Source organism: Notothenia coriiceps, unplaced genomic scaffold (genome assembly GCF_000735185.1).
Source record: "Notothenia coriiceps isolate Sejong01 unplaced genomic scaffold, NC01 NC01_scaffold00022988, whole genome shotgun sequence".
Classification (NCBI taxonomy): Eukaryota; Metazoa; Chordata; class Actinopteri; order Perciformes; family Nototheniidae; genus Notothenia; species Notothenia coriiceps.
The window spans coordinates 20,050-33,759 of record NW_011355689.1 but is presented as its reverse complement, the minus strand read 5'-3'; the positions used below and the strand labels follow the sequence as shown (position 1 = coordinate 33,759).

At 41.4% G+C, this 13,710-nt stretch overlaps 1 protein-coding gene across 1 annotated transcript in view; it reads left to right on the top strand.

The window, feature by feature from the left end:
- Nucleotides 1-13,710, top strand: part of LOC104954199 (ephrin type-A receptor 3) — a gene marked incomplete at its 3' end in the record, with an annotated part of 62,710 nt that overhangs the window by 32,736 nt on the left and 16,264 nt on the right. The window lies entirely within an intron of this gene.

The following is a 13,710-nucleotide window of genomic DNA, read 5'->3' as shown; positions in this document are numbered from 1 at the left end:
CAGTGCGAATGCAGCTCCGCCCCCATCCCCGTCCTAGGTTGAGGACTTGTTGTTTGTTTTTCGGTTCGCCAAAATGGAACCAACCACATAACCGTATTACCAATGCGTTCGGTTTTTTAGCATTACTGTAGTGTTTTGCCGGTTTTAGACTAGTCGAGTGAAAAGTCTGTCCAAAAATATTTACCCTAGTCCTGTTTTATCTCTCTTAGAAAAAGGACCTTTGAAAGCTTAGAGAAAGGTGTCTCCCCTGTGTACAACTACAATTTTATGTATGCTTCACGTAAAACGCTATTATCCAGTGGAAATTCATTTCACTGTAAAAAATTGACATTTTTATGAGACGCTTTCAGACCGTAAAATTAAACATTAATTCATTTTTATTTGTTTATCTAAAGAGTTACGGTATTAATTTCATTGTAATAAACACATAAAATGAGTAATGTAAGGTGGAGCCCTTCAACACACTAAGTATTGCTAAAAAAACGAACGCATGTAACGGGTTATTGGTTGGTTCCGATTTTGCGACGAAAAAACAACCAACAGTCCTCAACTAGGACGGGGATGGGGCGTGGAGCTGCACTTCGCAACTGCATACACCACGAAAACGAGACCGGCCTGTTAGAAAACCACGAACTTTACTTGGCCTAAGGCCTCGATTCTCCGACGAGGCGACGCCACACTTGTCCTTTCGGGCCACGAAAAGTTCGAGGTCGAGGCTTGACCGGGACTTTGTGGCAACCACACTTACTCCATAGTCTCCTCGCACCCCTCCCCGAGGAATAAAAGTAGATTTCATTGTTTGTCTCTTAGTCGTGAAAACTTTGTCCCGACTTTGTCTCCCCTAATACCCTACGATATTACGTACTAGACAAACCACAAACCTCGGTTTGTGAAGTCTCTGTACAAAACATACATAGACTCTGGATATTATATAACTACTTTTTGTCATATTATCCCCTGTAAATTTCCACCCCAACCATTAAAACCTCTTTGGTCGAGCCCGGCCGATTTTACTAATCAGCACGAAAAATGTCATGATTTTCCGAAGGTGTCTACTTTAAAAAAATACCTAAAAAACAGTTTCGTGAATTCTATAAGTAACGATAGACCTACAATTCTCGTAAGGTACCTTATATTGTTTTTCACATAGAGTTCGGCCAAAGAGTTTGAATGGATGGGGTGGAAATTCATTTGATAACTCATGAAGAAATTGGTAACGTGTTATGCGTGTTTATCTTTTGACAAACTTAATAAACATAACACATTCAAGTTTATTTTTTTTATTCAACAACCTACTAACGTGTAAAACCGATTTCTCAGGAATACGTGTGGTGACCAATAACGCACAACCCCCCACCCCCCGAACTACACCCCCCAACCACCACCACTACTGTCGAGTCACGGTCCCCATTAACACCCCACACCATAGCTACTCTGGGTGATATTACTCGAAATCGGTTAATTAGGTAGCTAATTGTACCTTTACCGAGGACTTTCCTATGTCCGCCTCCGACGGTAGACGTACATGAATGGTACGATTACAGCGCGACTCACAGTGTCAGTTGTGTGTACGTCCTCAAATTCCCAACTGTCTGCCTTTTTCTTCCTCGCTTTGTTACTGACGAACTAGCAATGTTTTTTAACGTAGACGTAGAAGATAATCGTCTCGTTCTTATTCCACATATTATGTACGGTACGCCGTTGTGTCTCCGTGTGGAAATTAATAGTTCGGTGCGAAAGTAGATCACCTACAGTTAGAGAGGGATTGAAGGACGCGTAAACCTGTTTTTTTTTTGATTAAAAGTTCAATGTAAGACCATAACGTTAACGTAAAGAAGAACCCTTATAGTTTGAGATTTTCCGGTTTGACCAAAAAACAATGGAAATATTTACTGAAACCTATCACATAAACCAGACAGTCGTAGAATCTTCAGAACTGTACAAATAGTTTACACATAGTGTGCTTGGGAATTCATTTCTTCCTTGATCATTATAAACCCGATAGGACAGTCTGTAAAAAGTCAAAAGGTGTATATTTAGGTCGATAATCCTTACGAAATTATGTTTAGTCTCAACGTCTCCACCTGAAACCTTTTACTTACTTGACTATCTTACTAACCACAAAAATCTCCGACCTTTCGAGAATCGGAAATTCACGTAGATCAAATGACTCTATAGACGAGTAGACGTACGTAAATTTCAAAGGAAGATACACCTCCTATCGGCGTCACTACTAACGTCTTTTCACCCGGCGACAATTCAGAAAGTAGAATTTGTTTACACCATTACGTTCTCGGTTCGGTCAAGACGATAAGCAGGTGGACTGAGTCCCAAGTCTACAATTACGTCACACGGAGTCGGTTTGACTGTAGAGTCATTGAACAGGGGTCCACTCCATATTCCTTATCCGATAGAAGGTAAAGTGTAATCGCCCGTCAACTCGATAATACCACCAAACACACACACACACACCACACACACACCACACACACACGGGACACACTACACACACACACACACCACAGCGCCCCCCCCCACAACAACACCACACACACCACACACACACCACAACCCAACACACACACACACCACACACAACACACACAACAACAACAAACACACACACAACACACACACACTTACACATCTGTCACTCACAGTTATTTTCTTCTTGACACACATAAAACATAATTAACATCAACAAAGAATGTCTGTAAGCATGGTCAAACGTCATATCACACGAACAGACATATAATAAACACACACAGCACTTATTACACGTAGTTTTCTCGAGAACAATTGTGGTGCTTTTGCTCTGGCCGGACAATCTTTTGGTGCTTGAAATGAACCGGATTCCGGAGCTAAGAGGCTGCTCCGCTGCGGTGTGAACAGGAAAGCCCGGTGCTTTTCAAGCTCCAGCTCCGAACTGGCCCTGAAACACCGTTGGTGTGAATGAGGTATCAGAGGAGCGTGGGGAGGGGCTCCTTATTTTCATCTAAAGTAACAAACAGAGAATCAGCACTTTTGAAACAGGGCTGAAACAGAGGGGATTATGGGATGCTATAATGCATGATCTGTTTGGTGTTTGGAGCCAAACACTTCAGAGACATGTTTTGTATGTATCTGAGACCTATAATATATTGATGAAAAACAGTATAATAGGGGACATTTAAAGGTGGGGTTGGTAATTTTGGAGAAACCAGCTCGGGCCGGCTAAAATGATTAGTCGTGCTTTTTACAGTACTAAAAGGCTTCCACAGATGAAATTTTTTTATGGATTTTTTGTCAAAGCACTTAAGATATTCATTGCTATCTGGATGTTAAGAGCATTCCATGGAATATAACAAAAAGTGTATCTCAAGCCGGTTTCTCAAACTTACCTACCCCACCTTTAAGTAAACTATTGAGTACTTCTTTAACCATTGCACAATACGCACAAATAGAAAACTGTTTGAATTATTTGTATTGTGTAAGTTCAAATAAAAAAAATAAGTTGTTGGATGATTGCACATTTTGGCTAAAGAGTCCTTATGCACACCACTGGTTATTGCGTGTTGGGGGGTGGGGGGCTTGATGTGGGGGGTTGGTGGTGGTGATGACAGCTCAGTGCCAGGGGTAATTGTGGGGTGTGGTATCGATGAGACCCACTATAATGAGCTTTAGCCAATTAATCCATCGATTAACATGGAAATGGCTCCTGAAAGGATACAGGCGGAGGCTGCCATCTGCATGTACTTACCATGCTAATGTCGCGCTGAGTGTCACAGTCAACACACATGCAGGAGTTTAAGGGTTGACAGACGGAAAAAGAAGGAGCGAGAGACATGACTGCTTGATCGTTAAAAAATTGCTCTGCATCTCATTAGCAGCAAAATAAGGTGTTAATTACAGTGCCATGCGGCAACCACAGGAGTGCACACCTTTTAATTATCAAGCCAACGCCTTTCATCTAGTGGGGTGTCAATCTCCACTAACTTCCCTGCACATTTGGAACAAAAAAAAAACTATTTTCAAGTTACATTCTGGTATTGCATTGCATTTCTTCCTTGGGAATATCAAACTCTAAAAGGCCAAACTGGTTTTTTGTTACCTTTATAAATGACTTTGGAAGTGTATTGGTCTGTCAGCATCTTAGAAGCTTGACATGTTTATCAAATGTGTATCACACAAACCTTAAGTAAAGGAAGAACTAAATATTTGGGCTATCTGTCAGACATTTTTCAGTTTTCACATATTAAACCAGCTATAAATTGCTTTAATACAAACAGAGTTGCAGACTTTGGAAAATGAGAAACTGATAGGAATGAGGTGTTTGTTAGGGAGCTGGAAAGCTCTTAGCTCTTTAAGTGCATTCTAGTTTTACAGTAATCTGTCTTCCACTCTGCATGCATTTAAAGTTTTTCCTTCTATTGTGAGGATGCCGCAGTGATGGATTGCAGAAAGTGGGCCCTGTTAAGTCTTTCATCTTAAACAATGTTGGTAATGCAGCCAGCCAGTTCTGCTATCAGCCAACTGACTCAGGTTCAGTGTTAATTAGCAGTGTGCTCAGCCTAACTGAGATACTCAGTAAACTGTCCCCAGGTGGGTAAAGAATAGGCTATCTTCATTTCACATAGCGGCAGTTGAGCTAATTATGGTGGTTTGTGTGTGTGTGTGTGTGTGTGTGTGTGTGTGGTGTGTGTGTGTGTGTGTGTGTGTGTGTGTGTGTGTGTGTGTGTGTGTGTGTGTGTGTGTGTGTGTGTGTGTGTGTGTGTGTGTGTGTGTGTGTGTGTGTGTGTGTGTGTGTGTGTGTGTGTGTGTGAGAGACAGTGAGTTGTTCATAAAAACGTTTATTTGGTTTGTATTAGGTGTAGTGTTTCTTAACATGAACGCATTCGTCCAGTTTGCATATAGTGTGCTTGTCTGTATATATATTTGTGTGTGTGTGAATAATGTGCATCAAAGAGCTTTGTTAGCTTTGTCTACTTTGTGTGTGTGTATGTTTGTACATTCAAGCAAGGCGAGACAAGACTTGGCACATGCTAAAACATGCAACATCCAAAGCCAACAGTTCTGTTAAGTGAGATGTGCTGTGTTATAATGATGCCATCTATCATGCCTTCATCTCTCCATTCCTTTATCCCCAAACCCCTCCATCACCGTCTCTGTGGCCTCATTAATTTAGCCCGGACTATTTATGGGCCTATAAAAACAATAAGGAAAGAGAAGAAGGGTTTCACTGGCACGACAGAAGTTTCCAGAGCATGGGAAAGATGAGGAAGCCTGTGGAGCTAGATGGAGCATACCACATGACTTTCAGTTAATTGCACTAGATTTTAAACATCTGGTGAGATGTTTTCATATGTTATTTGACGTTATTTGACATATCACAGCTAGCGTGTCCCATATTTTAGAATGTATGAACAAAATAAGAGATCCATACAGACTGACTTTTAGAAGAGAACAACATGTGTTCACCAACATAGGATGTAGATTATTTAAGATGTCTATTGTAATTAAGTTATATAGAGAACTGTAGCACTATGTAAAATCATTATCAACAGCTTGTACTATAAAGAGTCTCAATGGATTCGTTGGTCACATTTCCAATTCCTGTACTCAAATAATCAGGGTTAAAATGTGTCAGAATATATCCAAAACCTGCCTCCTTACTTTCAAACTCTTTAAAAAAAAACTGAAAGGGTTCAAATAAATGTGATTTAACCCTTTTTTTTAGACAAATATTACTTTATTTCTTAAATAGTAATAGTGTCGATGGTCTGTAAAGATGAAATGAATGAATGAAGGAAGATGACGATTCCTTTGGATCTTATATTGCTTGTATCAAAATGACACTGTTATCATGTCATATAATAGAAATGGCCTTGACTAAAATCTTGATGTCTCAACTTGTGTCTGTAACTTATAATAGGAGCAGCTTTTACTGTGTTATCAAATTGGAAAGCAAATAATGTCACGGTTGTCTCAATATTACCTACATTATTTTGATTAAATGAGCGGTATTGTTGCGGCATTTCAGCTAGCTATATGTTATCAAATGTATCCGCACGTCCATTCTTGACAGCAATTGGTCTCTATTACCTGTTGCCTGGACTGTCCTTCATTTACTGTGTCCTACAGAGGATTCAACCTCAAGGACTTCCAACTGCGGGACTCTTCTCAGCCAATGAACTATAGTAACCTGTTGCTGATGTCAATTAAAAGTATGTAACACACACTATAGACTAGTCTATATGGGGTTGTAACATGCTGCTGTTGGTTCCATTGAGGCTTATACTTGGGGCCACATGAGGCTGCATGGAGCTCAATGTGAGGCCACTCACACATACTGCCTGTCAAACGCAATGGAAGGCTGAGTTTGAGATATAAATGTTGGTTCAGGAATTTAGTAAATGGATCGACAGGTTATTTTTGAGGGAGATCCAAGATGTTGTCATCAAGACACAAAAAACAAGTCATTAATCTTAACAAGAGCAAAGTCAAGTGTGCACATCCATTTTCGATGGGTTGGACAGCGTCTTTCAAGATTTTGAGTTCTGTACATCTTTCATATGTTTGCATACATGTAACCCTGTTCTGCATCTGCCCGCCCCTCATGGTTTATATGATGGACTGTCTCTGGGTGGCTGTTGCTGGTGAGAGTGGGGGTTATCATCGTTCTGCAGAGCGAAATACCATGTGTGCGCCCAGCAGGAGAACATTCCTTCTGGCCCGACGATTTCCTCAGGTCATTCATGCAGCCCTCATCCCCACTGTAATGGCATTGTCCTGGGGCTCAGCCGCCATCGCCAGGCCCCCCCACGCCTCAGCCTTTGGCCTCCCTGACAGCACTGCCCTTCAGCTGCCTGTCCACAGCACCGAGCCCTGGGTGGTTGAAGGGGAAGTGGGAGGGGTCAACAGGCTGGTGTTGGGGTTGGGTTGGGGCATGGAGCTGTCTGTACATTCAGGTCATTTCCTACTAAAAATGAAGTGTTTATGAAGTATAATATGAATTTCATCCATGCCTGATGTAAGCTAAACTTCTCAAAGCGTGCAGGGCAATTTAGTAAATGTGTGCTTTCATTTCAATAGATGCTAAGAAGGAAATATTTTACAGGGTAGCAGTGAAAGGAAGCACTCAGTTGCATTCACCCATGAAATGGTAGAAAATGATTAACTGTTGTGTTCAACGGGAACTTCACTTTTGAGTGTCTGCAAGCTTGTCACACCTGAAGAGCTGAGAGCACCTTTTAGCATTCACAGCATCCTGCACTTAAAGTGGCAGTATATGTTCGCCTCTGCTTTCTATAGTAATGTGGAATTCACATTACAAAACAACACTTCCTTCCAGCAAATGCTTAGCTGGATAGGATAGCACCTTTATTTAGTTGTACATACAGATAAATGGATGAGGAACACAGTAGCCAGCGCCTTTTAGAAAGCGAATATGCTGCATCGACTAAGTGGATTGAAAGCAGAGGAGAAGGGACGGCATCTGTCATTACTCAACAAAGAGTATGCATCTTTTTTCTCAAAGCTTCTCCCCCTCTTTTTTCCTCTTTCTCTCTGCATTCTGTGCCTGTAAAAGAGGCTGTTCATCATTATTCAAGGACGGAGCTGATTAAAGGTGATTAAGCCCTGCCTATCCATCACGCTCGCCTTTCAGCCTGTCACTGGCCCCGGTATTAAGGGGGACACCAGTGCATGTCTGTGTGTGAGAAAGAAACCGTCCATACAATTTTGTGGTTTCCCAGATAATCGCCATTACACTAATTGCAAATAATCCCTTGAATAGAAAATAAACAATATCCTTGGTTACTTAATAATGCACCTTCTCGCTAAAATAATACACAAAAGCATTCAAATTGGGGTTGGAACTTCAAATGGGCCGTGGCAGTCCATTCTTTACAAGACTCTTTGGCAACCCGATGATGAATGTCTGCTTTCTCCCTTGATGAATGGCGGCAGTGAGAGCCTTTCTTGCTCTCACCATTTCTCATAACATTAACCCACAGTTAGGCTATCCAATGAGGCTAAAACAAAATGATAATATTTCCTGAACAAGAGTTAATTGATTGGTTTTGCAGGTTTCCAATTTGTGTTCACAGTTAGATGTGCCGATGGTAAGCCAACTGTTTAATGCTGTGGGAAAAGTAGAGCTGGACTTTATGGTTGTGATAATAACAATTTATCTAAAAATAATTAAATCGTAATAAGTGTTTCTGCACTTTTTGACTCCTCCTGGGGCACTGAACGCTTCTTAAGTGGCATTTAGACCATCACTGGACGCTATAACTCTCCAGCCTTTTAAGACAGGGTGAGGCAGGTTTCATTGCAGCTTTTACAGAGTGTTGAGTTATCTTTCACTAGCTGTGGTCAGGGAGAAGGCCGTGGACGACACACACTGGCCGGTATCTGATTTCTATTAAAAGGCCAATATCATCTTGACAATGTGAGTCAGTGTGGGTTTCTGTGAGTGCTTCTCTGATTGATGGTCAGATCTGTGTTTTCTGAGTGATGCTGACTTGGCAAAGATGCACTCTGTAGGCTTTGTATTTAACTCACTTTGTATTGCTGACTCAATAAATAATAGCTCTAAAACAAAACAATATGTGTGGCCAACAGTCTTCGATGTGTTTGCTTCAGTGTATTATTGTGGGCACAGTATGGGTGTGTGTAAGCAATAAAGATATAGTATACTGTATTTGCACATAAGAGCCACTCTGGTGAAACCTGTAAGCATTGCTCTGGGAGGATTACGACTCCAATCTGCTTTCTAACTCATGTTTCCCACTGTGATGAGCCGGGGCTCCACAGACTCTCACTGACGTTAGCTCTGCAGGGTGCCACGCAGGAAATACACTTCTGCTGAACCCGCACTTCTACAAGTGTCTCAACCCCAATCCACCGCACCCCTAGGGCACAAACTCACAGAAATGAAAGTTAAGAAAGTCCTGACTGAGTGAATCTCAAGCAACAGTAATGCATGATTGTGATACCCCAAGGATTCTTATATTTGCTTTATTTAGATTTTCTAATGCCAAACTTCTTTCGTCAATTTGTACCAAAAATCTTTATTATTATCTCAGTTAGTTCAACTTTCCTTTTGCAAACCCATTATACAATGTTACATTGTTCTATTTGCATTATATCCTGGTCTCTCTGTAAAGATGCACAATTCTAAAACTCATTGTAATTGTAAGTAGGTATACTGTCCACCTTGACACATCAAGTGTCATGGTGTATTGGAGCGAATCTAGCACTCTGTGTCGTTTCTACAGTTGATTGTTGAGGTATCTTTTATTAAGTCAAGATCATCCATTCAATACAGGCCACTCATTCATTCATTAGAAGCAATATGTATGTAGTCATAAAGCATTACAAATGCATTTTAATTCCCCAATATTTCCCTATTATGCTCTATAGATTGGGTCTTAATATAAAAATGTTATTTCTATTGCCCTCTAGTGCATTGTTTCACAAAGCTCTGATGGATCTCCATATGATTCTTCTTGGTGTGTGTGTGTGTGTGTGTGTGTGTGTGTGTGTGTGTGTGTGTGTGTGTGTGTGTGTGTGTGTGTGTGTGTGTGTGTGGGTGTGTGTGTTCTAAGATTAGTACAGGAAGTTTGTTTTGAATGGACCCATGTGAATACTATGCTCGTGTCATCAATGATGACTCATTGCTTCACACACACCATGCACACACATGTTGTTTACACTCTCAGTGGGATTCTGTACATCTGGCATACACAGTATACTGTTGTGTGTGTGTGTGTGTGTGTGTGTGTGTGTGTGTGTGTGTGTGTGTGTGTGTGTGTGTGTGTGTGTGTGTGTGTGTGTGTGTGTGTGTGTGTTTAATTTGATTGTGGGAGGTGTGCATTTCTGTGAATATGGATTCAATGTAACGTGCAACACATAAAAGTTAACTGCTGGTATAAAACATACGAGTAAAGACAAACAATCATACTCATTGGCACATGAATACACTTTTTGCACACTTGTATCTGTTTTGATTGTCTGTGTGCGGCATACGTTGCAGCAGCTGGGGATGATGGGAAAGGACGAGCCAGAAGGAAGTTGGGGAGGGGGGGTAAGGGGAGAGTCTTGATGTGTTCTTGGATCGTGCCAGGATGTCTGGCTCTGTCTGTAGTTCACCTGCGCTGATCTGTCACACACACACACACACACACACACACACACACACACACACACACACACACACACACACACACACACAAACACACTCACATTCATCCTTGCTAAAAAAAATGCACACATGCATACAGTAAGAAACAGACACACTTCCAAGGGCATAGCATGTAAACACACATTCTCTGTTGTGTCTTTGTGTCTACCTCTATCCCAGAAACATGCATAACGTACACCTACATCTCAAGATGATGATTTATAGCAATGTTTATCTCTTTCTCCCTCTCTGTGACCCAGTAACCGCTACCCCTGGGTGCCCCCCCCCCCTTCCTCCCCCTCTCAGCAGTAACACATGGTGGGACACCCCATGGTGAGGTGTGTCAGTTGCGGAGTGATTTAGCACTCCTTTGCCCCAACCACTGCTGAGACACCTGCCCCAGGAATCCACACACACACACACACACCACACACACACACACACACACACACACACACACACACACACACACACACACACACACACACACACACTTTTATGCATGTATGCATTTGTACATAGCGGACACACATTCACATAATTCCTCACTACATTGACCTCCTAATACGAAGATAGGGTCTATTGCCTGAGGAGACCCCATTTTAATGTTTCCGTGAAACATGTCAGCTCTCTGTGGATCATGGAGTAAGAAGTTCAGTTATTAATTCCTGAATTGTTCTCTAGCCACCTAATCCTTTCTAGAGGGATCCACAGCATGCTAGGACTGGACACTGTCCCAGCATGCATTGGGTTCAAATGAGGGAAACACCCCGAAGGGTTCACCACCACCAACACCGCAAGATCGCATTCTCAATAGATTCCAACCATAACATAGAACTCATATTATTATCTATCACTGTGTAGACCCAATACACTTCACAGTGGAGCCAAAGCAAATCCCAGAACCTTGGAAAGGATATTCCGTAGACCATGAATTACTGCAAGATCAGCTTATTTCGGTTATGTTCAAATTGCTAAGATTCAGCCACCATGACATGTTTTAAAATACATTCAACATACTTATTTATGACTAATCTACTAGGGTTTGGGACTTCCTGTGTCTTGATCTTACAAAAGTCTTGTAAAAGAACATGACAGGTTAGTAGCGTCACCAAGAACAGAGATGGCTTGACTGCTCATCACTGTGAGCGGATGGGGGCTGTGACATTGGCATGAAGCTGTGAATGTGATTATTATTTTGTGAAACAAAACCTTGATCAAATTGCGTCTCGTTTTATCCCCGCGGCATGCACGAGAATCCTATTAGCAACCTCCGGCATGGGTTACACAAAGGAATTCTCAGACCTTAACAAATAGATTCTGACCTTCCCTTGTTTGTCATAGAGATTCTTAGGGAGTTGTTCACTTTCAAGGTGAGAATTAATGAGGTGAATGGGAAATATTTTGTTATGCGTGAGTTAATGAGATATGGTCAGGAAAGCTGTTTTGAATATGGTCTTATATGGTTGCGAAATGAAGTGGATTTAGAGGAATATTTTGGATTATATTATTCCACCCTATGCCACTCCTAACATTTCTGCCTACATTGCTGATTTCTATTAAAAACTTGTATGCACCAACACACATGCATCCATTACAGTGTTTTTTTAAATCTGAGAAATGTACCTTTCAATGAATGAACGGAAAGTAAAAAGTATTTAAAAGTGGAGAAGTAAAGTTTTAGCTACAGTGGAAACTAACGGTGGATAAAATCGTTATGGATCATATCCCTGTTTTCATGATAGTTTATGTTGTCGCCCGTAGCAACAGATGTAAACCAGATGTCGGAATTTTAGACCGCAGAGCAACAGTGTAGACGTTATTCTTCAGCATTAAATCACCTGTTTTCCTCATGATAATCATGTGTGTTTATCAGATTTGAGTTCAGGAAAGCACATCCTAAGTGTATCGCTAGGTAAGGTAATAGAAAACAACAGCTAGTTGTCATTTTGAAACAGTTTAGTCCCAGCTTCCATTCTTCAGTGTAGTGCAGATCCCACTGAGAGTAACACGGTGGGTAATATGAAATCCAGAATGTCATGTTTTGTGAAGTGCGAGGAGCCTGGAGGCTCTTTAACATATGGCAGCAGCAGCAGCGGAGGCTTGTGTGTAGGTGTCTGTCAACGTTTGCATATGCGTATGTGTTTACGTGTGTGTCCTTCAACCGTCCTCAGTTGTCCCAGCAGTAAAAGTGGTCTTCCCTAGTGGGCTTTTCTACTGATCTCCACCCAGACCCCAGCAGGCGGTGTATCTTCTCCCCGACTGGGGCTCAAAGTCAGCAACCATATGGACACCTCTTCATCTGTATAACATTAGACACTAGAGAGACCTCAAAGTGGAGTTAGAGTGAAAGTCCTTTTTATAAGAGGTACAATTGATGATAAACAGCTGCACTTACAATAAGTGTTGCTTATGTCTACATACAATATCTTTAAAATTAAAATAAAAGCAGAACTATATGAGTGTAATGATGTAATCCTTTCTCAAATAGCAGTTACATAATCTCAAAAAACTTTAACCTAAAATGATACATACTTTAAATCAGTATGTTTTTCATAAAAAGTCCAGACACTTAACCTCACTGTCAATATTGACTTCCATTCTAGTCTTCATCAGTTTTATAATAAATGATATTGAAACATTCATAATATGAGAAGTGTAGAATAGTGTAGTTGCCTGTGTTTGCCTTACACTACTATGATTATAAAAGAGCCTAAAATCAATGTTTTTAAGTCTTGCCGACTGAGCACATAGAGTGAAGTGGGTCACCATCATTGTGTGTGTGTGTGTGTGTGTGTGTGTGTGTGTGTGTGTGTGTGTGTGTGTGTGTGTGTGTGTGTGTGTGTGTGTGTGTGTGTGTGTGTGTGTGGCTGTGTGTGTGTGTGGCTGTGTGGCTGTGTGGCTGTTTGTGTGTGGCCGTGTGTGTGTGTATGGGTTCAGCAGCATTGTAGGTGGCCTATTTTCTCTTAAAGTAGAGAGCGTGTCCTCTCTGGCACTGGTCAATAAAACTGTCCTGGGGCACATAAAGAGGACCTGGCCCTCAAACACACACACACACACACACACACACACACACACACACACACACACACACACACACACACACACACACACACACACACACACACACACAACTGCATCTAGGCAGCAGAAGAATCTCTTTGAGTGTGTAGAGATAAACAGACTTGAATAGCGGGGTCTCTCCAGGCCATTAGCCTTCAGTTAGCATCAAGAACTCAGATCTGGCCCTCCACATCCTCCCAGCTGAAGGAAATCTACTGCTTAATTTCTATTGCTGCTGAAAATGCAGCCTTTGAGGTCATGGCAATCATATAACTGAACAGCAGGGTCGGACATTGATTTGGTATCCCTTTTTTGGATTCTCTGGAAAAGCTAGATGCTTACTGTTGCTAGTTGTTCCATCACTGAGCTGGTTTATTGCTAGTTTCAGCGAGACATTTTAACTAAGATTGAGTTTATTTAAAACAAGGTGTTTTCACAATCAAAGGATCAGTATTTCCTTATTGTTTCTGCCAAGGCACACA